The 24,172-nt window shown below is 49.2% G+C and overlaps 1 protein-coding gene across 6 annotated transcripts in view; it reads right to left on the bottom strand.

Annotated features, from left to right (window-relative positions):
• Nucleotides 1-18,423, bottom strand: part of LOC141171905 (uncharacterized) — a 108,856-nt gene extending 90,433 nt beyond the window's left edge. For 3 of the 6 annotated variants that reach the window (XM_073655554.1, XM_073655549.1, XM_073655555.1), the window contains exon 1: nucleotides 14,681-14,755. The gene's annotated coding sequence lies outside the window, so the exon portion shown is untranslated. Of the gene's footprint in view, nucleotides 1-1,033; nucleotides 1,149-13,587; nucleotides 13,863-14,680; nucleotides 14,756-18,279 lie in introns of those variants that run through there. The other 3 variants (XM_073655551.1, XM_073655552.1, XM_073655550.1) reach the window with 3 other exon arrangements.
• Nucleotides 18,424-24,172: the final 5,749 nt, after the last annotated feature.

The following is a 24,172-nucleotide window of genomic DNA, read 5'->3' on the forward strand; positions in this document are numbered from 1 at the left end:
ATCACGTTAGATCTCATATCTGATTCACACACAGAAATTTGAGGAATTTACAAAAGTTAGTTTGTAAGAACACCAAGACAGGAGTTATTTGATACCAATGTCTACATGTACAGTGTTTTTTTCCTCTGGATGTTGTTATTTTGGGCCATTTTCCATTAGGCTTCTGTGAAATATGTTAAGGAACTTCCTTTCCAGGGTAAAGACTTGTGTATACGGTAAAATAAATAACCAAAAACAAAAATACTCCTCCACACCTTGGGCTATGTTCACAAGTAGCATTTTTTATGCGTTTTTGCACTTTTGTATTGCTTTCAACCGTGACAAATGCAACCTTATCTGGCCATGTGCTGTGTGACACATGCATACAGTGCTGAAAAGACAAGGGAACAGCATGGGGAAGACCCCTGGAAGCATCTCTGACACCCAGGTCACTGCCTAAAAGTGTGACCATCAGAAGTGATCCTTGCCACATCAGAAGATGCAGACTTGCAACTATCCCCGTGCAAGTCCTTGTCCGAGGGGAGTGTTCAATTGTACCTCCCCCATTCCTTGCAATGCAAGAGCAAATATGCAGTCTGACACCCACCCACCCCCAGGCTGCAATACCATACTGCTAGCTTGCACTTGAAATAGGGCCTTTTAGTTTGGAGGAGGCGGAAGCTGGCCACTACCTCATGGCTGCTTTGGCAGCGAGGTATCCATACTCCGTCCCCAGCCGCCCTGCGGCCGGGTGTCCACGCTCGGTCCCCAGCCGCCCCCGGGCCGGGTGTCCACACACGGTCCCAGCCGCCTGGGGAGCATGATGATGATAGAAGTTAGCATCTGCTTTGTTTTCTTGGAATGCAAGCGTAAGTGTGCAACCTGCCACCCACCCACCCCCAGGCTGCATTACCATACTGATAGCTTGCTTGCACTTGAAATTGGGCCTTTTAGGCATGTGGAAGACAAAAAAGGGGGTGGGGTGGAAAAGCGCAGTGCTTGTGTGAACCTGTATGGAAATAGAATATATGTGCAGATACAGTGGTCTGCTCACCTGAGTGGGTTGTGCAGACCGCACAACCCAGGTTAAACAGCTACTGGCGCTGATCGCGCTGCCACGATGCCTTCAGTGTTTCCTCTGGATTAGCAGATGGAGCTTCCAATCATGTGATTCCGGGTGGGGTCACATGGGTGATGACATCATCGCAGGTCCTACAGATCCTGCAGCTGAAATTGTATCCAGTTCTCTGCAGCCTCCAGCCACAACTCCCAAGGGAAAAGTGAACAGTGTGCAAATTGAAGTGGTCAGTGGGGCGCTAGAAACTGGATAAGGCGCTAGAAAAGGATAAAACAAACCTCTTTATTGAAGTATTAACCCCTTCCCGACCCGTGTCACACCGTTTGTGACATGGAAAACAGTTCGTTCCCGACCCATGTCACAGCGTCTGTGACATGGAGGGAAAGAGCCCCTGCAGCGCCTGCGAGCGGGGTCACTCAGGTGTCACAGTTGCTGATGCAACTAGACAACCTGAAGTTGACCCCAGGGGGGGTGGATTAACCCCCCCGTGCCTGGGACCCCTCCGATTGGTAGTTTCATTTTCACTTTTAGTGAAACTGCCAATCGGAATGAATGAAACATTTCACCAATGAAAATTGGTGAAATATTTCAATCTGGGCATAGCCTGATGCTTACAGCATCAGCCATTGGCTGGGGGGAGTGTCACCTCTGTCCCCCCCCCCCCAGATCTGATTGGGGCTAGTGTCCATGTGACGCTAGCCCTCCAATCAGATGTGGAGGAGGAAATTTAAATGGCTAACCAAATTCCTCAGCTTCTATCCTGTCCGTGGATGCTGAGGAGATTGGTTAGCCGCCGCCGACGTCGACCCGCCAGCGACCCGCCAGAGACCCGCCAGCGACCCTCGCCGCCAGCGACCCCCGCTTCCTGCGATCCACTGCCGCCCGCGATCCCCTGCCGCCCCACATTGCTGCCGCCGGTAATTGTTTCTCCCCTTGTCTCACTCCAGCCCCCACTTAGCCCCCGACCCCCCCCCTCCATCCCCTACCACCCCCCACCCCTCCACCCCAGCCCAATTTCCTACCGCTCCCTCCGCTCTCTCCCACATCTTCATCCACCGGCTGCTGCTCTCCTTCTGACAGCCGGTGGTCTCCTGCGCCTGTAATCACAACACCATCCCCCAGTCCCAGGGATCACAACACCATCCCCCAGTCCCAGGGATCTCACCCCCCCCAGGGATCTCACCCCCCCCAGGGATCTCACCCCCCCAGTGATCTCACCCCCCCAGTGATCACCAGCCCCCCCCCGCCATCCGAGTGATCACCCCCCCTGCTGCCTGCCGGCTCCTACCCCCCTTTCTGCCCAGTGATCACTGCTGGCTCTTCCATCTCCTCAACCCCCTCCTGCGCCCCGTGCGCCTGATCGCGCCCCCTCCTGCGCCCCGTACGCCTGATCGCGCCCCCTCCTGCGCCCCGTGCGCCTGACTGCGCCCCCTCCTGCGCCCCGTGCGCCTGACTGCGAACCCTCCTGTGCCCCCTCCTGTGCCCCGTGCGCCTGACTGTGCCCCCTCCTGTGCCCCGTGCGCCTGACCGTGCCCCCTCCTGCGCCCCGTGCGCCTGACTGCGCCCCCTCCTGCGCCCCGTGCGCCTGACTGCGCCCCGTGCGCCTGACCGCCCCTGCCAGCTCCTACCCCCCTTTCTGCCCAGTGATCACTGCTGGCTCTTTCATCTCCTCAACCCCCTCCTGCGCCCCGTGCGCCTGACTGCGCCCCGTGCGCCTGACTGCGCCCCCTCCTGTGCCCTGTGCGCCTGACCGTGCCCCCTCCTGTGCCCCGTGCGCCTGACCGTGCCCCCTCCTGCGCCCCGTGCGCCTGACCGTGCCCTCTCCTGCGCCCCGTGCGCCTGACCGCCCCCACACGTGATTTACACCAAGCACTCACACATACACACGTACACTCATACTAATAATAAAGTTTAGATTTTTTTTTTCCCCACAGCACACAAAATGTCCCGCCCGTCCCGCCCTAGGGCGTACTCAGCTGAGGAGGCATATTCATTTATTGCCTCCGAAGCTGATAGTGAGGGAGAGGACCCCACGTTCCTCTATTCCTCTCATTCTTCCTCCTCCAGTGACACCGAGCCGGCACCAAGACGACGTCAGAGGTCAAGGCATCGTCCGGAGGCCGTGGAAGAAGACCCACAGCCATCTGTAAGTAACCCTCAACCTGGTGCTAGTCACGCCCAACCTAGCACCAGTGCCCCGGTGTGGACCCCCGTCCCTGAAAATTACGCTCCGCGGATTCCTGATTTCCTTCCCCAATCAGGAATCCAGTTTGAGACCGCAAACCTCAGGGAAATAGACTTTTTCAAAGTCTATTTCTCTGAGGCCATTGTCAGTCTCATGGTGGAGCAGACTAACATTTACGCCCAACAATTTTTGTCTGCAAACCCAAATTCAATGTTTTCTACTTGGAGTCCCGTTGACTCAGTAGAAATGTTAAAATATTGGGGACTGGTACTTCACATGGGGATTGTGAAGAAACCAGAAATCCGTCAATACTGGAGTACCGATATTTTATATCAAACTCCAGTGTTCGGAATGGTGATGACCCGCAAAAGATTTGAGGTCATTCACAAATTTTTACATTTCAGGGATAACACGGACAGCCTTCCCCGCGATGACCCGAATTTTGACAGACTGTTCAAAATTCGTCCGGTCATAGAACACTTCAGCAAGAAGTTTGCTGAAGTGTACGTTCCCCAAAGGGAAATTTCTGTGGATGAATCCCTCATCCACTTCAAAGGGAGGCTTAAATTCCGACAATACCTGCCCAGTAAGAGGGCCAGGTACGGAATAAAGCTCTACAAGCTGTGCGAGAGTGCCTCAGGGTACACTCACAGCTTTAGAGTTTACGAAGGAAAGGATTCGAGGATTCAGCCCCCAGAATGTCCACCTGCTCTGAAGGTAAGTGGGAAAATAGTGTGGGATTTGATCCACCCACTGCTTGATAAAGGTTACCATCTATACGTTGATAACTTTTATACAAGCATTCCCCTATTTCAGTCCCTCTCTGCCAGAGCTACCGCCGCTTGCGGTACTGTGCGCAGAACCCAGAGGGGTCTCCCTTTGACGCTAATTGAGCAGGTTTTCCCAAAGGGTGAGAGCCGAGCTCAATGTAGCGGCAACATGGTTGTGGTGAAGTACAAAGACAAAAGGGACGTCTTTTTCTTGACCACAATCCATGGTCCCGGCACCACGGCCACCAACGTTAGAGGTACCCCAGCACCGGTCCGCAAACCGGACTGTGCCCTGGGGTACAACAAGCACATGGGGGGAGTTGATCTTTCTGATCAAGTCCTCCAGCCCTACAGTGCGATGAGGAAGGCGAAAGTCTGGTATAAAAAACTGGCCGTGCACATCGTTCAAATGGCACTGTATAACGCATACGTGCTGTCACGATGTGCAGGCCAGACCACCAACACCTTCCTCAACTTCCAGGAGGCGGTGATAAAGGCCCTGATTTTTAGAAGCGAAGAAGAAGCGGGCCCCAGCACCCCTGGAACTCGAGTCTCCCGTGTGGTACCAGGGCAACATTTTCCTGGTGAGGTCACGGTAAGAAAAAGGTGCCGGGTCTGCCATAAAAGGGGGATAAGAAAGGTCACCCGTTTCCAATGTGAAACGTGTCCTGATAAACCGGGACTGTGTTTGAATGAATGTTTCAAAATTCATCACATGTCCCCGGACTAAACACATCCTGACCTTCCCTACAGAACTCACCCACACTAGCATGACATACAAAACATCACGCACACACACAACAACCTCACGTACACTACAACACACACCAACCTATGTCAGGTTGGTGTGTGTGTTGTAGTGTATGTGAGGTTGTTTGTGTGTGTGTGTGGTGTATACACCACACCACACACCAAACTCACATACATTACATCTAGATAAGTTCCCTGGGGGGTCTAGTTTCCAAAATAGGGTCACTTGTGGGGGAGCTTCAATGTTTACACACAGGGGCTCTCCAAACGCTACATGGTTCCAATTTGTTAGCGGACACCATGTCGTGTTTGGACAGCCCCTGTGTGCCGAAACATTGGAGCTCCCCCACAAGTGACCCCATTTCGGAAACTAGACCCCCCAAGGCACCTATCTAGATGCATAGTGAGCACTTGGAACCCCCAGGTGCTTCACAAATTAATCCGTAAAAATGAAAAAGTATTTTTTTTTCCACTTTTTCATTTTTACGAATCAATTTGTGAAGCACCTGGGGGTTCCAAGTGCTCACTATGCATCTAGATAGGTGCCTTGGGGGGTCTAGTTTCCAAAATGGGGTCACTTATGGGGGAGCTCCAATCTTTAGGCACACAGGAGCTCTTTAAACGCAACATGGTGTACGCTAACAATTTCGGCTCAAATTGTTAGCGGACACCATGTTGCGTTTGGAGAGGTCCTGTGTGCCTAAACATTGGAGCTCCCCCACAAGTGACCCCATTTTGGAAACTAGACCCCCCAAGGCACCTATCTAGATGCATAGTGAGCACTTGGAACCCCCAGGTGCTTCACAAATTAATCCGTAAAAATTAAAAATACTTTTTTTTTTTTACAAAAAATTTCTTTTAGCCTATTTTTTTTAATTTTCACATAGGTAACAGTATAAAATGCATCCTAAAATTTGTTGGGCAATTTCTCCTGAGTACACCGATACCTCATATGTGGTCATAAACCACTGTTTGGGCGCATGGCAGGGCTCAGAAGGGAAGGAGCGCAATTTGACTTTTGGAGCTAATTTTCCAATCAAAAAGTGAAATGGCGCTCCTTCCCTTCTGAGCCCTGTCGTGTGCCCAAACAGTGGTTTATGACCACATATAAGGTATTGGTTTACTCAGGAGAAAATGCCCAACAAATTTTACAATGCATTTTACCCTGTTACCCATGTGAAAATTAAAAAATTTAGGCTAGAAAAAAAATTTTGTTAGAAAAATTAAAATGTTCATTTTTTTCTTCCATGTTGCTTTAGTTCCTGTGATGCACCTGAAGGGTTAATAATCTTCATGAATGTAGTTTTGAGTAGCTTGAGGGGTGCAGTTTTTGGAATGGTGTCACTTTTGGGTGTTTTCTGTCATGTACACCCCTCAAAAGGACTTCAAATGTGATGTGGTCACTAAAAAAAATGGCTTTGCAAATTTTGCTGGAAAAAAGAAAATTTGCTGATGAACTTTGAACCCTTCTAACTTCCTACCAAAAATTTTTTTTTTTCCAAAATTGTGCTGATGTAAAGTAGACATGTGGGAAATGTTATTTATTAACTATTTTGTGTCACATCACTCTCTAGTTTAGCAGAATAAAAATTCAAAATTTGAAAATTGCAAAATTTTCAAAATTTTTCCCATATTTTTGATTTTTTCACAAATAAACGCAAATATTATCGACCTAAATTTAATACTAACATGAAGCCCAATATGTCACGAAAAAACAATCTCAGAATCGCTAGGATCCGTTGAAGTGTTCCAGAGTTTTTACTTCGTAAAGGGACACTGGTCAGAATTGACAAAAATGCCAAGGTCTTTAGGGTCAAAATAGGCTGGGTCCTGAAGGGGTTAATGCCCACAACGCGTTTCTGCAGCGGTCTGCGGCCTTCATCATGATGAAGGCAGCAGACCGCAGCAGAAACGCGTTGTGGGCATTAATACTTCAATAAAGAGGTTTGTTTTATCCTTTTCCAGCGCCTTATCCAGTTTCTAGCGCCCCACTGACCACTTCAATTTGCACACTGTTCACTTTTAGGCATGTGGAGGCAGACGCCAGCCACCATGTCATGGCTGCGTAGGCGGCCTGGTATCCATACTCAGTCCCCAGTCGCCCGGCGGCCGGGTGTCCACGCTCGGTCCCCAGCCGCCAGGGGGAGGCCGGGTGTCCATACTCGGTCCCCAGCCGCCCCTATTTCTCCTTGGAACTTCCCCCCACACTTTTTTTAGCCTGGCCTGCGTTAGGGCAGCATTGGACGAGCCCACCAGAGAACCAGACTCCTCCGGTGGGCCCTGGCTTCTCCATCAGGGGAGTTGAGAGTGCCAAGGTGAGGAGCATGATGATGATAAAAGTTAGTATCTGCTTTGTTTTCTTGTAATGCAAGCGCATGTATGTAGTAGTGGCTAGGCCTGAGGTGGTCAGCGTTTTGGGGCATATCCTACCTCCTCCGAGGATTGCTGGATGTTTTCCTGCTACTATCCCAGTTCTATGACTCCCGTTAAAACAAAGCTTCAGGTGATGAATGATGGATGAGGTGGTGGCAAAGGAGAAAGAGCAGGAGGAACAGGGACCATTCACATCAATATCAGGCCAGTCAACCACACATGTTTTGTAGGATATGTTTCTGTACCAAAAGGAGCGGTTTGGCTACACAGTTATAGGGCAAGCAGTGAGTGCAATGCCTACCAAAAATTTCGAGGCACTCCAATGCCCCTTGGAAGTGACATGGAGGTCAGAGGGCCTTAACTAAACCGTTTTTTCCATTTATAGCAACTGGGTCTCCTGTGCACTGTTGGCCTAAGCAGTGAATGGAAGGCTTTCCAAAAATTATGGGGAACTGCAATGCTCCTTGAAAAAGACGTGGATTACAGCATACTAAAAACCTTCTACCCATTATTGGGGAGTGGGCCTCCCTTAGTGTTCGCCTATGCATTGAAAATGAAAAGCTGACTAAAATTAGGAGGAAATGCAATGCCCGTTGGAAGAATGGTGGAGTTCGCAGTGGAATAAAAAGACAATATCAATGCCCCTTGAAAAAGTGGTGGAGGTCGCAGTAGCTTAACAAGACGGTTTTAATGCCCCTTGGAAGAATGGTGGAGGTCGCAGTAGCTTAACAAGATGGTTTTAATGCCCCTTGGAAAAGTGGTGGAGTTCGCAGTGGAATAAAAAGACAATATCAATGCCCCTTGAAAAAGTGGTGGAGGTCGCAGTAGCTTAACAAGACGGTTTTAATGCCCCTTGGAAGAGACCTGGAGTTCGCAGTGGAATAAAAAGACAATATCAATGCCCCTTGAAAAAGTGGTGGAGGTCGCAGTAGCTTAACAAGATGGTTTTAATGCCCCTGGGAAAAGTGGTGGAGGTCGCAGTAGCTTAACAAGACGGTTTTAATGCCCCTTGGAAGAGACGTGGAGGTCGCAGTAGCTTAACAAGACGGTTTTAATGCCCCTTGGAAGAGACGTGGAGGTCGCAGTAGCTTAACAAGACAGTTTTAGTGCCCCTTGGAAAAGTGGTGGAGGTTGCAGCAGCTTAACAAGACGGTTTTAATGCCTCTTGGAAGAATGGTGGAGTTCGCAGTGGAATAAAAAGACAATATCAATGCCTCTTGAAAAAGTGGTGGAGGTCACAGTAGCTTAACAAGACAGTTTTAATGCCCCTTGGAAGAGACGGGGAGGTCGCAGTAGCTTAACAAGACGGTTTTAATGGCCCTTGGAAAAGTAGTAGAGGTTGCAGTAGCTTAACAAGACGGTTTTAATGCCCCTTGGAAGAGACCTGGAGGTTGCAGTGGAATAAAAAGACAATATCAATGCTCCTGGGAAACGTGGTGGAGGTCTCAGTACCTTACCAAGACGGTTTTAATGCCCCTTGGAAGAGACCTGGAGGTCGCAGTGGAATAAAAAGACAATATCAATGCCCCTGGGAAAAGTGGTGGAGGTCACAGTAGCTTAACAAGAAGGTTTGAATGCCCCTGGGAAAAGTGGCAGTGACAGTTGTACAGGTACTACCGTCTACAGCGCATGATACCTGCTCCTGTTCTTCCACCTCCTCCTCCTCTCCCTCATTGTCCCCCAATGCACGTTGGGATGAGATGAGGCTGGGCTGTGTGTAATCGCCCATTACGGGTTCTTGATCCATCTCATCATACTCTGGCTGCAATGCCTCCTCTTTAATTCTCTGCAGAGAGCGTTGCAAAAGACAGACAAGTGAGATGCTGACACTAATGATGGCGTCATCGCCACTCACCATCTTGGTGGCCTCCTCAAAGTTTGTCAGGATGGTACATATGTCAGACATCCAGGTCCACTCCTGAGGTCTTATGTGTGGAGTCTGACCTGAATATCGACGGCCTTGTTGCAGCTGGTTCTTTGCAACATGTGGAGGGTAGAGTTCCAACATGTGGGGACATCACACACCAGTCGGTGTGCCGGAAGCTGCAAAAGCTGCTGCAACACAGCAAGGACGGCGGAAGCTGTAGCCGACTTGCGAAAATGAGCTGACAGGTGGCGTACTTTGACGAGCAGATCTGGCAACTCGGGGTACGATTTAAGAAACCGCTAAACCACGAGGTTAAGCACATGAGCCAGACATGGTACGTGTGTGATCTCGCCTCGCCTCAGAGCCGCCACCAGGTTACGGCCATTGTCACACACGACCATGCCTGGATGTAGGTTCAGCGGTCTCAGCCACAGATCTGCCTGCTCTTTCACAGCTGTCCACAACTCACAAGCAGTGTGAGGTTTATCACCTAAGCTTATGAGTTTCAGCACAGCCTGTTGCCGCTTGGCTGAGGCAGTACTGCAGTGCTTCCAGCTTGTAACTGATGTGGTGATATCTGAGATGGAGGCTGAACATGAGGAGGAGGAGGAGGATGCGCAGGAGCTGTACACTGTGGGGGCAACTCTGACTGACATAGGGCCCGCAATCCTCGGTGTGGGGAGGATGTGTTCCGTCCCAAGGTCCGACTGGGTCCAGGCTTCCACTATGTTTACCCAGTGTGCCGTCAGGGAGATGTACCGTCCCTGGCCACAAGCACTTGTCCAAGTGTCTGTTGTCAGGTGGACTCTCCCAGTAAATGCGTTGTTGAGGGCACGGCAGATGTTTTGGGACACGTGCTTGTGTAGTGCGGGGATGGCACACCGGGCAAAATAGTGTTGGCTGGGGACAGAGTATCGAGGGACGGCCACCGCCATAAGGTTGGGGAAGGATTCCTTCTCCACCAGCCTAAAAGGCAGCATTTCCAAAGCAAGCAGTTGTGAAATGTGCGAATTTAGGACTGTGGCCTGTGGGGCGTTGGCTGCGAATTTGCGCTTTTGTTCAAAGCTCTGGGATATGGACAATTGAACGCTGCGGTGGGACGTGGACGTTGATGCTGTTTCATGAGAAACTGCCATAACAAGTGAAGACAGAGGAGGGGGCATCTTTGCATGCAGTATGGACAGGGGATTGCCTTGCACGCACAACAGGGGGTTCTATTACACGCACAACAGCGGAAGAAGCAGTGGTGACACCCGCTGACACTCGTCGTGGACCCTGGGGTTCGCCCCATAAAGTCGGGTGCTTTGCTGCCATGTGCCTGATCATGCTGGTGGTGGTCAGGCTGGTAGTTTTGTCACCCCTGCTGATGCTGGCATGGCAGGTGGTACAAATGGCCTTTTTGGGGTTATCAGCAGAGTCTTTAAAAAAATTCCAGACTCTGGAAGACCTACCGGTTGTACTGGCAACGTCCCTTGTGTTGGTGTTACTGGGAACTGTTGCCCGCCTTCTGTGTGCGGCCACCACACTGCTTCTTCCTGCCTGTTGGGGTACTCAACCTCCCTCCCCCTATGTGCTGCTGGCCTTGCTCTGCATGTCGTCCTGCCACGTTGGGTCAGTTACTAGATCATCCACCACTTCCTCCTCTTCCACTTGCGCACCACGATCCTCCTCCTCACTTCGTGGCAATTGTGTCTCGTCATCGTCCACCTCTTGTGACAAATTGCCAGCGTTGACTTCCTGTGGCCGTGGCTCTTCAAATATTTGGGCATCGCTACATGGGATCTCCTCTTCCACCACTTCAAGCGGAGCAGGCAAGGGACACAAATATAGAAATGAACCAGTGAACAGCTCTTCAGAGTGTCCAAGTGTGGGATCAGTTGCTGTCTGACGACACTCGGCATGGTGGGAGGAAGGAGCATCAGGGTGAGGAAGAGTATGCGGTCGAGACTCATGGCTACTAAAACTTGACCGCGTGGAAGACAGACCGGAGGTGGTGGTGCCCAGGTAACTGGAAGTATTATCTGCTATCCAATTAATAACCTGTTCACACTGATCAGTTCGCAATACTGGTGTTGTAGTGTGCTTCCCTAGTAATTCGGTCAAGAAGTGGGAGCGAGAAGATGTGGCTGTTGGTTGTGGCACATTTTCACCTTGGCCACGTCCTCTACACGCACCATCACCAGAACGTCCAGTTCCATGTCCCTTGCCACGTGCCTTGCCCATTGTAAATGAAGTAAAATAGCTTACACTCGCACTATCAATGGAAAAAGGGTAATAAAAAGGAGATTAGAACCGAGGAAGAGAAAAACCACAGTTCTATTCCTCTGGCCTACACCTGACTCTTTTAAACAGATACAAGGGTCAGTCAATAAGTAATGCCTCCTATTTATTTTCTCCTTAAATAAGGTAGTTATGTTAAATATTCGAATTTGGCACAATTCCTCAAACCTTCTTCTCCAATCCACAGCAATTGCAACTTCCTGCACCAACAGGTGCAAAATGGCTGACATCGATGTTCGTATTAGACAACGTTCTGTGATTGAATTCTTGCATGCAGAAGGTGAAACGCCCATTCGAATTCATGAGAGACTGAAAAATGTGTACGGTGAAGCAACACTGGATGTCAGTACTGTTAGACGATGGGTTCGTCGCTTTAATACAGCTGAAGGGCCATCACCGTTGGCTGACAAAATGCAGAGTGGCAGGCCAGTAACCGCAGTGACTCCAAGCAACATTCAGCGAGTCGATGACATCATTCGTGGTGACAGCCAGATGACTGCAGATGAATTGTGTGGCATTGTGTGGCATCAGCCTCAGTAAAGGCAGTGTGATGAAAATTATTGGACAACTGGGATACAGAAAAATTTGTGCACGGTGGGTCCCAAGAATGCTTTTTACCATGCTGGAATACATGCCCTTGTTAAACGGTGGCCCAAGACTGTGGAAATGGACGGAGATTATATTGAAAAGTGACAAATTAATCATTAATGTTGTGGTTTTCAACCTATGTAATTGCATTTGAATTTCTTGCCAATTAAAAGGAGAAAAAAAATAGGAGGCATTACTTATTGAAGGACCCTCGTATATTGGTGTCTGACCAGTCAGGGAGACAGTATTACAGTTTTTTTTACAGCAAAAAATGCCAAAAGCAGGATAATACAGATATTTGACCCGTGGAACGGCAAAATCACAGTTCTATTTTTCTGGCCTACACCAGACTCTTTTAAACAGATATATTGGTGTCTGAACAGTCACAGACACACTCAATTTTTTTTTTTTGGGGGGGGGGGGGGGGGGAATACCATAGAATCATAGAATGGTAGAGTTGGAAGGGACCTCCTGGGTCATCTGGTCCAACCCCCTGCTCAAAGCAGGATTCACTAGATCATCTCAGACAGATGTCTGTCCAGCCTCTGTTTGAAGACGTCCATTGAAGGGGAACTCACCACCTCTCGTGGCAGCCTGTTCCACTCATTAATCACCCTAACTGTCAAAAAGTTTTTTCTAATATCTAATCTGTGTCTCCTCCCATTTAGTTTCATCCTATTGCTTCTAGTCTTTCCTTGTGCAAATGAGAATAAAGATGATCCTTCTACAATGTGACAGCCCTTGACATATTTGTAGCCAGCTATTAAGTCTCCTCTCAGTCTTCTTTTTTGCAAGCTAAACATTTCCAAATCCTGCAACCGTTCCTCATAGGACATGGTTTGCAGACCAGTCACCATTCTGGTCGCTCTTCTCTGAACTTGCTCCAGTTTGTCTATGCCTTTTTTAAAATGTGGTGCCCAAAACTGTACACAGTATTCCAGATGAGGTCTGACCAAAGAGGAGTAAAGACCGATAATGACTTCACGTGATCTAGACTGTATGCTTCTGTTAATACATCCCAGAATTGTATTTGCCTTTTTTGCTGCTGCATCACACTGTTGACTCATGTTCAGTCTATGATCTATTAGTATACCTAAGTCTTTTTCACATGTACTGTTGCTTAGCTCTATTCCTCCCATTCTGTATATGCTTTTTTCATTTTTATTGCCCAGATGTAGTACTTTGCATTTTTCCCTGTTAAAAACCATTCTGTTGGTTGCTGCCCACTGCTCCAGTTTATTTAGGTCTTTTTGAATCCTCTCTCTCTCTTCTCTAGTATTAGCTAACCCTCCTAGCTTTGTGTCATCAGCAAATTTAATCAGTTTACCCTCAATTCCTTCATCTAAATCATTGATAAAGATGTTGAACAATACAGGTCCCAGGACGGAGCCCTGTGGCATCCCACTTGAGACATTCATCCAGCTGGATGTGAAGCCATTTACAACCACCCTTTGAGTCCGATCACTAAGCCAGTTATGAATCCACCTAACAGTTGCCTGGTCCATTGCATACTTGGTCATTTTTTCAATAAGGATGGTGTGAGATACTTTGTCAAATGCTTTGCTGAAGTCAAGATATACTATATCTACAGCATTTCCCTGATCCACCCAGTCAGTGATTCTGTCATAGAAGGAAATTAAGTTAGTCTGACATGACTTGTTAGTTACAAACCCATGTTGACTCTGGTTAATCACTTCATTCTTATCCATGTACTTACATACATGTTGTTTAATAATTTGTTCAAAGATCTTTCCTGGTATAGAAGTCAGACTCATCGGCCTATAGTTCCCTGGGTCCACCTTCTTCCCCTTTTTGAAGATAGGAACAACATTTGCTCTTCTTCAGTCTTCTGGGACTTCTCCTGTTCTCCAAGAATTTTCAAAGATTATGGAGAGTGGTTCTAAAATTTCTTCTACGATCTCCTTCAGTACTCTGGGGTGTAATTCATCTGGACCTGGAGACTTGAACTCATTTATGTTAGCTAAATATTCCCTACCAAAAGGATAATAAGACACGTATTTGTACAGTCTGACTGAGGAAAAAATAAATAAATACAGGATTTAGATAAAAAAAAAATTTTCCTGGCCCCTGAGACCAGGGTGATAAGTCTAGCAATTTGACCAACAGGAGCACAACACAGGACTGTAATGCAGCGTTTGCTGGTATAACCACTGCGTCTCCTATACAGCCTGCCCACCTGCCTGATATCTGGGATGGATATTAGTCCTGAGAAGGACTGTTTGATTTGGCAGGCTTTACAGACCCTACGCTACCTATTTCACAGTATAAATCTCTCCCTAACTCAGTAGCACTGACTCTACACTGGCTGATCCGGAGAGACTGTGTCCAAGATGGAGGCGCCCTGTTGTAAATACTCGAGGTGACGCTGTGCGGCCAGCCAATCACTGTAATGCCCACAACCATCATGGCTGCGGCATTACAGTGACTGCCTGGCAATCCCTGCATGTTCATTGGCTCTGTAAAGAGCGCCAAACATGCAGGGCGGAGACCCAAGCTCCTGCCCGAGTAACCCGGAAATGCTCGGTGCTCGCCGAACATCCCGAGTAGCATGATGCTCGGGCGAGTACTGAGAAGTCGAGCATGCTCGCTCAACACTAGTGAGGACTTCTCTGGGCCTCTGTCCTTCATCCTGCAGTCGTCTGAAGGGATCTAATGTGGACGGGAACCAGCGAAGCCGCATTCTGCCCACAGCTGTTACCTCACTCTTCACACCACACAGAGACCCCCAAAGACCCTCCGTGCTGAAGGGGTTAATGCCCCCTGCGCCCAGTAATGGGGTCTCCACATACCTCCACCTGCAGAGCCGCCACCACATATATGGCTGTTGTGTGCGCACAGGACCTGTGATGAGGTCACAGGAGGGGAGGAGTCAGGGGTCACATGATCAGGGGCCTCAGTGGATGCAGGACTCTGCTGTGCTGGTTGTCATGGTGCTGGATGAGCTGAAGTTTATGTGTGGGGTCAGGAGGGGTTTACAGTGTGGATGTAGCAGAGCCGCGTGTGTACGAGGTGTACGGAGCGGAGCCGCGTGTGTACGAGGTGTACGGAGCGGAGCCGCGTGTGTACGAGGTGTACGGAGCGGAGCCGCGTGTGTACGAGGTGTACGGAGCGGAGCCGCGCGTGTACGAGGTGTACGGAGCGGAGCCGCGCGTGTACGAGGTGTACGGAGCGGAGCCGCGCGTGTACGAGGTGTACGGAGCGGAGCCGCGCGTGTACGAGGTGTACGGAGCGGAGCCGCGCGTGTACGAGGTGTACGGAGCGGAGCCGCGCGTGTACGAGGTGTACGGAGCGGAGCCGCGCGTGTACGAGGTGTACGGAGCGGAGCCGCGCGTGTACGAGGTGTACGGAGCGGAGCCGCGCGTGTACGAGGTGTACGGAGCGGAGCCGCGCGTGTACGAGGTGTACGGAGTGGAGCCGCGCGTGTACGAGGTGTACGGAGCGGAGCCGCGCGTGTACGAGGCGTACGGAGCTGAGCCGCGCGTGTACGAGGCGTACGGAGCTGAGCCGCGCGTGTACGAGGCGTACTGAGCGGAGCCGCGCGTGTACGAGGCGTACGGAGCGGAGCCGCGCGTGTACGAGGCGTACGGAGCTGAGCCGGCGTGTACGAGGCGTACGGAGCTGAGCTGCGCGTGAACGAGGCGTACGGAGCTGAGCCGCGCGTGTACGAGGCGTACGGAGCTGAGCCGCGCGTGTACGAGTTGTACGTTGAGGAGCCGCGTGTGTGCGAGGTGTACGGAGTGGAGCCGTGTGTGTACGAGGTGTACGGAGCGGAGCCGCGTGTACGAAGTGTACGGAGCAGAACCGTGACTATAATCAGTCTTTTAGGGCTAAATGCTTTTCTAACCTTGCCCTTAGAGGGGCTTATTACAATTTGATTCCCATCATGAAGGGTGATGAGTGGAAAACGGCGTCTTTAGCGTCTGATGGTTTATTTAATCATCTCATTCTGCCATTTGGATTTTGCAACTTTCTGAATGATATTTTCTCTGATTACATTGATTAAATTGGGTCCAACCTAGTGACCTTAAAGCGCTGCAACGCTTTTTAGGATTCGCCAACTATTATAGGAAATTCATTAGGGGTTTTTCTCTGATTGCTGAACCTCTTACTGACCTCACACGTAAGGGGGCAGATTTCAAGGTTTGGTCACCGGATGCTATCAGGGATTTTGAAAACTTGAAAGTGTATTTTATGTCTCTTCCTGTTCTAATCCAACCCCATCTTGAAGAACCATTCATTGTGGAGGTGGATGCTTCGGAGGTCGGGGTAGGGGCCGTTTTATCTCAGGGTTCCAAGACTCTGACTAATTTGTGGTCTTGTGCTTTGTTCTTGAGAAAATTTTTGTCTGCTGAAATAAATTATGGTGTTGGGAATTGTGAGTTACTCGCAGTTAAATTAGCCTTTAAGAAATGGAGACATTTTCTGGAGGGTTCATCAGGTCACTGTGGTCATTGACCAGAAGAATTTAGCGTATATTGAATCAGCTAAATGGCTAACTCCTAGACAGGCCAGAGGGCCCTTATTTGTCTCTAGATTCAATTTCTCTATCACTTTCAGGCCGGGTCGCTGTCGCACTATCACGCAGTTTAAGTTCAGTTTTTCCTCCAGAACCTCTATCCTCCATTCTACCGAAGGGCATTGTGGTTTCTGTGGTAATCCCTATCGGGGTGTACAGAACATCATGTGACAAAGCAGTAGATAGGAAAATATGCATTAATGCAATAAACCATGTTATATCATAGCTATCAGCTCACCATGTCCTTAGCTATCAGCTCACCATGACTGTGGTATACAATTAGGGTGTCACACATTTACACAGGATTTTATCTTTGTTTATCAGAGGGATCCAAATTTGTTTGAGACAAAGCAAGGTGGGAGGAAGGTCTGAATAAAGCGCATATTTTTTCCCTTATTTCGTTTCCTTGCCGTGGAGGTTGGCACCCTAAATGCGTGCAAGTTTGTGGCGCCCCCACTCATCGTCGTCTTTATCCTAAAACACCCTATGTGACCCTAAGGGTTCGAACCCCCTCTCAGAGAATCAGAGAATCATAGAATCATAGAATGGTAGAGTTGGAAGGGACCTCCTGGGTCATCTGGTCCAACCCCCTGCTCAAAGCAGGATTCACTAGATCATCTCAGACAGATGTCTGTCCAGCCTCTGTTTGAAGACGTCCATTGAAGGGGAACTCACCACCTCTCGTGGCAGCCTGTTCCACTCATTAATCACCCTAACTGTCAAAAAGTTTTTTCTAATATCTAATCTGTGTCTCCTCCCATTTAGTTTCATCCCATTGCTTCTAGTCTTTCCTTGTGCAAATGAGAATAAAGATGATCCTTCTACAATGTGACAGCCCTTGACATATTTGTAGACAGCTATTAAGTCTCCTCTCAGTCTTCTTTTTTGCAAGCTAAACATTCCCAAATCCTGCAACCGTTCCTCATAGGACATGGTTTGCAGACCAGTCACCATTCTGGTCGCTCTTCTCTGAACTTGCTCCAGTTTGTCTATGTCTTTTTTAAAATGTGGTGCCCAAAACTGGACGCAGTATTCCAGATGAGGTCTGACCAAAGAGGAGTAAAGACCGATAATGACTTCACGTGATCTAGACTGTATGCTTCTGTTAATACATCCCCGAATTGTATTTGCCTTTTTTTGCTGCTGCATCACACTGTTGACTCATGTTCAGTCTATGATCTATTAGTATACCTAAGTCTTTTTCACATGTACTGTTGCTTAGCTCTATTCCTCCCATTCTGTATATGCTTTTTTCATTTTTATTGCCCAGATGTAGTACTTTGCATTTTTCCCTGTTAAAAACTATTCTGTTGGTTGCTGCTCACTGCTCCAGTTTATTTAGGTCTTTTTGAATCCTCTCTCTCTCTTCTCTAGTATTAGCTATCCCTCCTAGCTTTGTGTCATCAGCAAATTTAATCAGTTTACCCTCAATTCCTTCATCTAAATCATTGATAAAGATGTTGAACAATACAGGTCCCAGGACGGAGCCCTGTGGTACCCCACTTGAGACATTCATCCAGCTGGATGTGAAGTCATTTACAACCACCCTTTGAGTCCAATCACTAAGCCAGTTATGAATCCACCTAACAGTTGCCTGGTCCATTGCATACTTGGTCATTTTTTCAATAAGGATGGTGTGAGATACTTTGTCAAATGCTTTGCTGAAGTCAAGATATACTATATCTACAGCATTTCCCTGATCCACCCAGTCAGTGATTCTGTCATAGAAGGAAATTAAGTTAGTCTGACATGATTGTTAGTTACAAACCCATGCTGACTCTGGTTAATCACTTCATTCTTATCCATGTACTTATATACATGTTGTTTAATAATTTGTTCAAAGATCTTTCCTGGTATAGAAGTCAGACTCACCGGCCTATAGTTCCCTGGGTCCACCTTCTTCCCCTTTTTGAAGATAGGAACAACATTTGCTCTTCTTCAGTCTTCTGGGACTTCTCCTGTTCTCCAAGAATTTTCAAAGATTATGGAGAGTGGTTCTAAAATTTCTTCTACGATCTCCTTCAGTACTCTGGGTTGTAATTCATCTGGACCTGGAGACTTGAACTCATTTATGTTAGCTAAATATTCCCTCACAATCTTTCTGTTTACAGATAACTTGGATTCCTCTATTCCTTTAAAAGGACAGTGAAGATCAGTTGATGTTACATTTTCTTTCTGAGAGAAAACAGATGCAAAATAGGAATTAAAAAGTTCGGCCTTCTCAACATCCTCTCTTACCATTTCTCCATTTTCATCCTGTAAAAATCCTATAGCATCTTTGACTTTTCTTTTACTTTTGACATACCCCCAAAATCCTTTTTTATTGCTTTTGACATCTCTTGCAAGCCTTAATTCATTGTCAGCTTTAGCTAACCTGATACGTGCCCTGCAGGATCTGCAGACTGCATTATAATCTTCTTTAGATATGCCTCCCTCTTTCCATTTAATAAACATTTCTTTCTTTCTTTTTAGCATGTGTTTACGTTCTGTGTTCATCCATCCTGGTTTCCTTAAATGCTTCCCATTCTTCCTACTTTTCGGGATTGTTAACGATTGTGCTTTGAGAATCTCATTTTTAAAAATTTCCCATCCTTCCTGGACATTTTTGTCCTTAAGGACATCCAGCCATTGGATCTTTCCTATTCTCTTTCTGAGTCTCTTAAAATCTGCCTTTCTAAAATCTAACCTTGAAGTTTGAGTCTTCACATGTCTTCCTCCTCTAGTTATCCAAAATTCTATAATAGCATGATCGCTGCCTCCTAGGGTCCCAGCCACCTTTACCTCCTCAACCATTTCCTCCCTGTTTATAAGGATTAGATCCAAAGTAGCAGATCCCCTTGTTTTCTCCCCTACCTTTTGGCAGATAAAGTTGTCAGCAAGAGAGGATAAGAATTTGCTTGCCCTGTTAGTTTTACTTGAGAGAGATTCCCAACAAATGTCTGGATAGTTGAAATTTCCCATGACCACTACATCATATTTTTTGGAGAACTTGGTCATTTGATACATAAAGAGTTCATCCATATCTTCAGCTTGCCCAGGTGGCCTGTAGTAAATGCCTACAATGGTGTCCTTTCCGTTGTTCTCTCCTTGTATTCTTACCCAAACAGTTTCCACAGAACTCCCAGTCTCTGAAGCTTCAATCTCTGTGCCAGGGCCGGCTCCAGGTTTTTCTGGGCCCCGGGCGAAAGAGTCTCAGTGGGCCCCTTTAACACATACCACGATTCATGATGCAGAGATACGGCGGAGAAATATAAATAAATTATATATATATATATATTACAATGCAAAGATTTCACTTCTTACATTACATGAGTGATATCTATTCTAAATTCCACAATAGCTCAGAAACCGGTGAATCGCTCCACACAGAATACTGGCCCCCATATAAGGCCCCATACGGAATACTGGCCCCCATATAAGGCTCCATGCGGAATACTGACCCCCATATAAGCCTCCATACGGAATACTGGCCCCCATATAATGCTTCATACGGAATACTGGCCCCCATATAAGGCCCCATACGGAATACTGGCCCCCATATAAGGCCCCATAAGGAATACTGGCCCCCATATAAGGCCCCATAAGGAATACTGGCCCCCATATAAGGCCCCATACAGAATACTGGCGCCCATATAAGGCTCCATGCGGAATACTGACCCCCATATAAGGCTCCATGCAGAATACTGGTCCCCTTATAAAGCTCCATACAGGATACTGGCCCCCATATAAAGCTCCATACAGGATACTGGTCCCCTTATAAAACTCCATACAGGATACTGGCCCCCATATAACGCTCCATACAGGATACCGGTCCCCTTATAATGCTCCATACAGGATACTGGCCCCCATATAATGCTGCATGCAGGCTGTTACCCCCCACATAATGCCCCATACAGCCCCCCCCCCTTATAATGCTCCATGCAGGCTGTTACCCCCCACATAATGCCCCATACAGGCCCCCCCCTTTTAATGCTCCATGCAGGCTGTTACCCCCCACATAATGCCCCATACAGGCCCCCCCCTTTTAATGCTCCATGCAGGCTGTTACCCCCCACATAATGCCCCATACAGGCTGCCCCCCCCTTTATAATGCCCCATGCAGGCTGTTTCCCACCTTATAATGCCCCATGCAGGCTGTCACCCCCCCCCTCTTTATAATGCCCCATGCAGGATGGCCCCCCCTCTCTTTATAATGCCCCATGCAGGCTGTCCCCCCCCTCTTTATAATGCCCCATGCAGGATGGCCCCCCCTCTCTTTATAATGCCCCATGCAAGCTGTCACCCCCCCCCCTTATTTATAATGCCCCATGCAGGATGCCCCCCCCCCTCTCTTTATACTGCCCCATGCCTCCATACATTAAAAAAAAAAAAAATGTCACCGCGCCCTCTGACCTGAGACGTCACAGGGAGCGCAGAGCAGGAAGACAGCTGATCTGCGGAGGCACGGGGAGAGGTAAGTATCCAGCTGCCGGGGCCCTGAGCAAGCGGCGGAGAAGGGCGGGCGCTGACACCGCTCTCCTCCGCCCATAGCCCAGCGGGGTGCGCGACCGCCAGTGGGCCCCTCTGCCTGCTCAGTGCCCCGGCATTTGCCCGGGTGCGCCGGGTGCTGACGCCGGCCCTGCTCTGTGCAGATATTCGCTTTTCTAACATACAATGCAACACCTCCTCCTCGTTTATCAAGTCTGTTTCTTGCAAATAAGTTGTATCCTTTTAGCCGTTTATTCCAATCATGTGTATCGTCCCACCAAGTTTCAGTGATTCCAATGACATCATATTCCTTTTCCTGCATTAGTAGTTCCAATTCTCCTTGTTTGTTGCCCATGCTTTGTGTTATGCACACGCCCGGGCTAAGCGGCGTGTGCGTGTGATTGTAGTGATTCCACTGGACCGTGCCGGAGAGTGAATGCCTGGAGGGGCGTGACTAAGTATTCACCCGATCCGACCAGGGTCGCACGACGGCATACGACGCCAGTGCATCAAGGAGGAACCGAGCAGAGGGACCAGGTGCTACTCCAGGACAGACCCCGGACACGGCTGTTGACCCACACAGGGGAATACAGGAACAGGCTGGTAGGCTGGCACACAGACTGGTGGGTATAGGCAGGCACGACTGGTATGCAGGCAGGCGGGTATGCAGGCAGGGGGGTAAAGGCAAGCACAGCTAGAGTGCAGACAGGGAGGCACTAGCAGGTAGGAACACAGGCGGGATAGGACCCAGTACACACCGGGACTCAGGAACAATACAGGCAGAGGGTTACAGGCAAGCACAGCTAGAGTGCAGACAAGGCTGAGCAGGGAGGACAGGGCTCTGTTCACACGGAACAGACAGGAAGGGAAAGACAGAGCCAGATACTCACACAGTACTTGCAGAGACAACAAGCAGGAGTTAGGTACGAGTTCAGACTCTGCAGAAAAAGGAAGGGAACGGACATAGAGGCAAAACAGGTAAAGGACAGGAGAGAGTTCAGACTGGAACTGAGTGTACGGAGGAGACCGACACTGCAGAGGGATACAGGAGCGGGTCTGGGAATACGGCCCCCAGAGAGGCGGGACGAACAGGCAAGGAGCGTGTTCAGACAGGACAGACCAGACGCAGGAGCGGGTCTAGGAAATCGGCCACTAGAAGGCGGAACGAACTGGCAAGGAGCGTGTTCAGACAGGACAGACCAGAGAACACAAAAAGGACACAGTTCAGACACGGGAGCTGATACCGCAAAGCAGGAGACATACAGGACTCAGTTCAGACACGGGAGCTGAAACCGCAAAGCAGGAGACATACAGGACTCAGTTCAGACACGGGAGCTGATACCGCAAAGCAGGAGACATACAGGACACAGTTCAGACACGGGAGCTGATACCGCAAAGCAGGAGACATACAGGACTCAGTTCAGACACGGAAACTGATACAAAAAGCAGGAGACAAGAGACGGGACCTGGCACCTTCAGAGTGCAAGCACACACTGAAGGAAACACTATGCTCAGGCAGGGATAGAAGGGAGCTGCTGAGCTATATACCAAGTGACAGACAGCAATAGGCTGAGGACGCACAAGGGGTGTGACCCACAGCAGGTACAAAAGGCAGGAAGTGATCGGGCGCCGCCCTTAAGCAGCAGAAACAGACACAAACAGACAGCATGGAGGGAAGCCAGAGAGACATTCTGGACAGGAGATCAAGTGCGCCCTCTTGCACAGTGGGAGATGGACCACCATGCAAGGACGCCGCCAGGTATGTTACAGTACCTCCCCCCTTACGCCCCCTCTTCTTCAGGCCTGCCAGAATCTTCCGCAGGGAATTCGAGGGCCAGTCGTTCACTGGGTTGGAGGGGGACAGAGACTTAAGGGTAATCTCTGCTTCGAGGTACATCTTGTCAAGCTCACAGGAAGAAATAGACGGGTTATCAGGTACATAATGAGGAAAAGTCACTGTCTCTTTGTTATCTGGTGGTATCCCGGAGGATTCAGGAAACAACTGGAGGTCCTCCGCCGGGTCAGAAGAGTGCAGAGGCTCAGAGAAAACAACTGCTTCAGAGTACACTAGGTCGGACTCACTGGAGGAAGCAGGCGAGGTATCGGGTACCGAGTATAGGAAAGTCTCTGTCCATTCACCACCAGGTGGCATCCCGAAGGGTTCTGGAGACAGCTGGCGGTCCTCCGCCTGGTCAGAGGGGTGTAGAGACTCACGGTTAACCTCTGCTTCAGAGTACACTAGGTCGAACTCACTGGACGAAGCAAGCGAGGTATCAGATCCAGGGTATAGGAGAGTCTCTGTCCTTTCGCTACCAGGTAGCACCCCGAAGGGTTCAGGAGACAACTGGAGATCCTCCGCCTGGTCGGAGGGGTGTAGAGACTCGGAGGTAACTACCACTTTGGGGTACCCATTGTCAGGCTCACAGGACGAAGCGGACAAAGTATTGAGTACCGGGTGTAGAGAAGTCTCTCTCCATTTGTCATCGAGTGGTATCCCGGAGGGTTCAGGAGGCAACAGGGGATCCTCCGCCAGGTAGTAGAGGTGCACAGACTCTGAGGTAACCACAGCTTTGGAGCATCCTTGGACATGCACACCGGTTAAAGAGAAAGAAGCATCTGATGCCGGGTGCAGGAAGTTCTCCTGTGTGGAGTCTGGATGGGCAGAAGTCTCTTCGGCCAGGAGAACTGGTGCACTACCCACGCACATTACCCATTGGGGTTTCTCCGGGATACAGGGAGATGAAGCTTCAGTAGGGACTTCAAGGTTGGGGTCAGGAGGTCTCAGGGAGGACAGACCCTGGCGTGACGGCTTGCCTCTAAGTCTAGCACGTCTGGACTGCCTCTTGAGGTTGAGAGAAGTATTCCGGAAAGCGTAGTCACCCTGTGAGGATTCTGGGTGGGCAGTAGTCTCATTGGGCTGGAGGACTATTGCGCTACCCACACACATTACCCGTCGGGGCTGCTCCGGGATATTGGGAAGTGAAGCTTCAGCAGGGGCTTCAGAGTTAGGGTCCTCGAAGACCATACGAAAGGCCACCAGGAAGGCCTGCAGGTCAAGGATGACAGGATCCCATGCTTCCCATAGGGGGGTGACCCATTTCAAGGCATCACCCGCTAGGTAGTCAATCATAAAGGCCACTTTAGCCCAATCGGAAGGAAAATAGAGAGGGTAGGCCTTAAAGTGTAGCATGCATTGCTCCACAAATGCACGACACTGTCTTGGATCCCCATAGTAACGTGGCGGATCCGCAGGAACGAGGGCTGATAGATCCATCTGGACGGGTGCGTAATTCGCCTG

Source organism: Phyllobates terribilis, unplaced genomic scaffold, assembly GCF_046119375.1.
Source record: "Phyllobates terribilis strain yellow unplaced genomic scaffold, ASM4611937v1 Scaffold_12__6_contigs__length_324123572, whole genome shotgun sequence".
NCBI lineage: Eukaryota > Metazoa > Chordata > Amphibia > Anura > Dendrobatidae > Phyllobates > Phyllobates terribilis.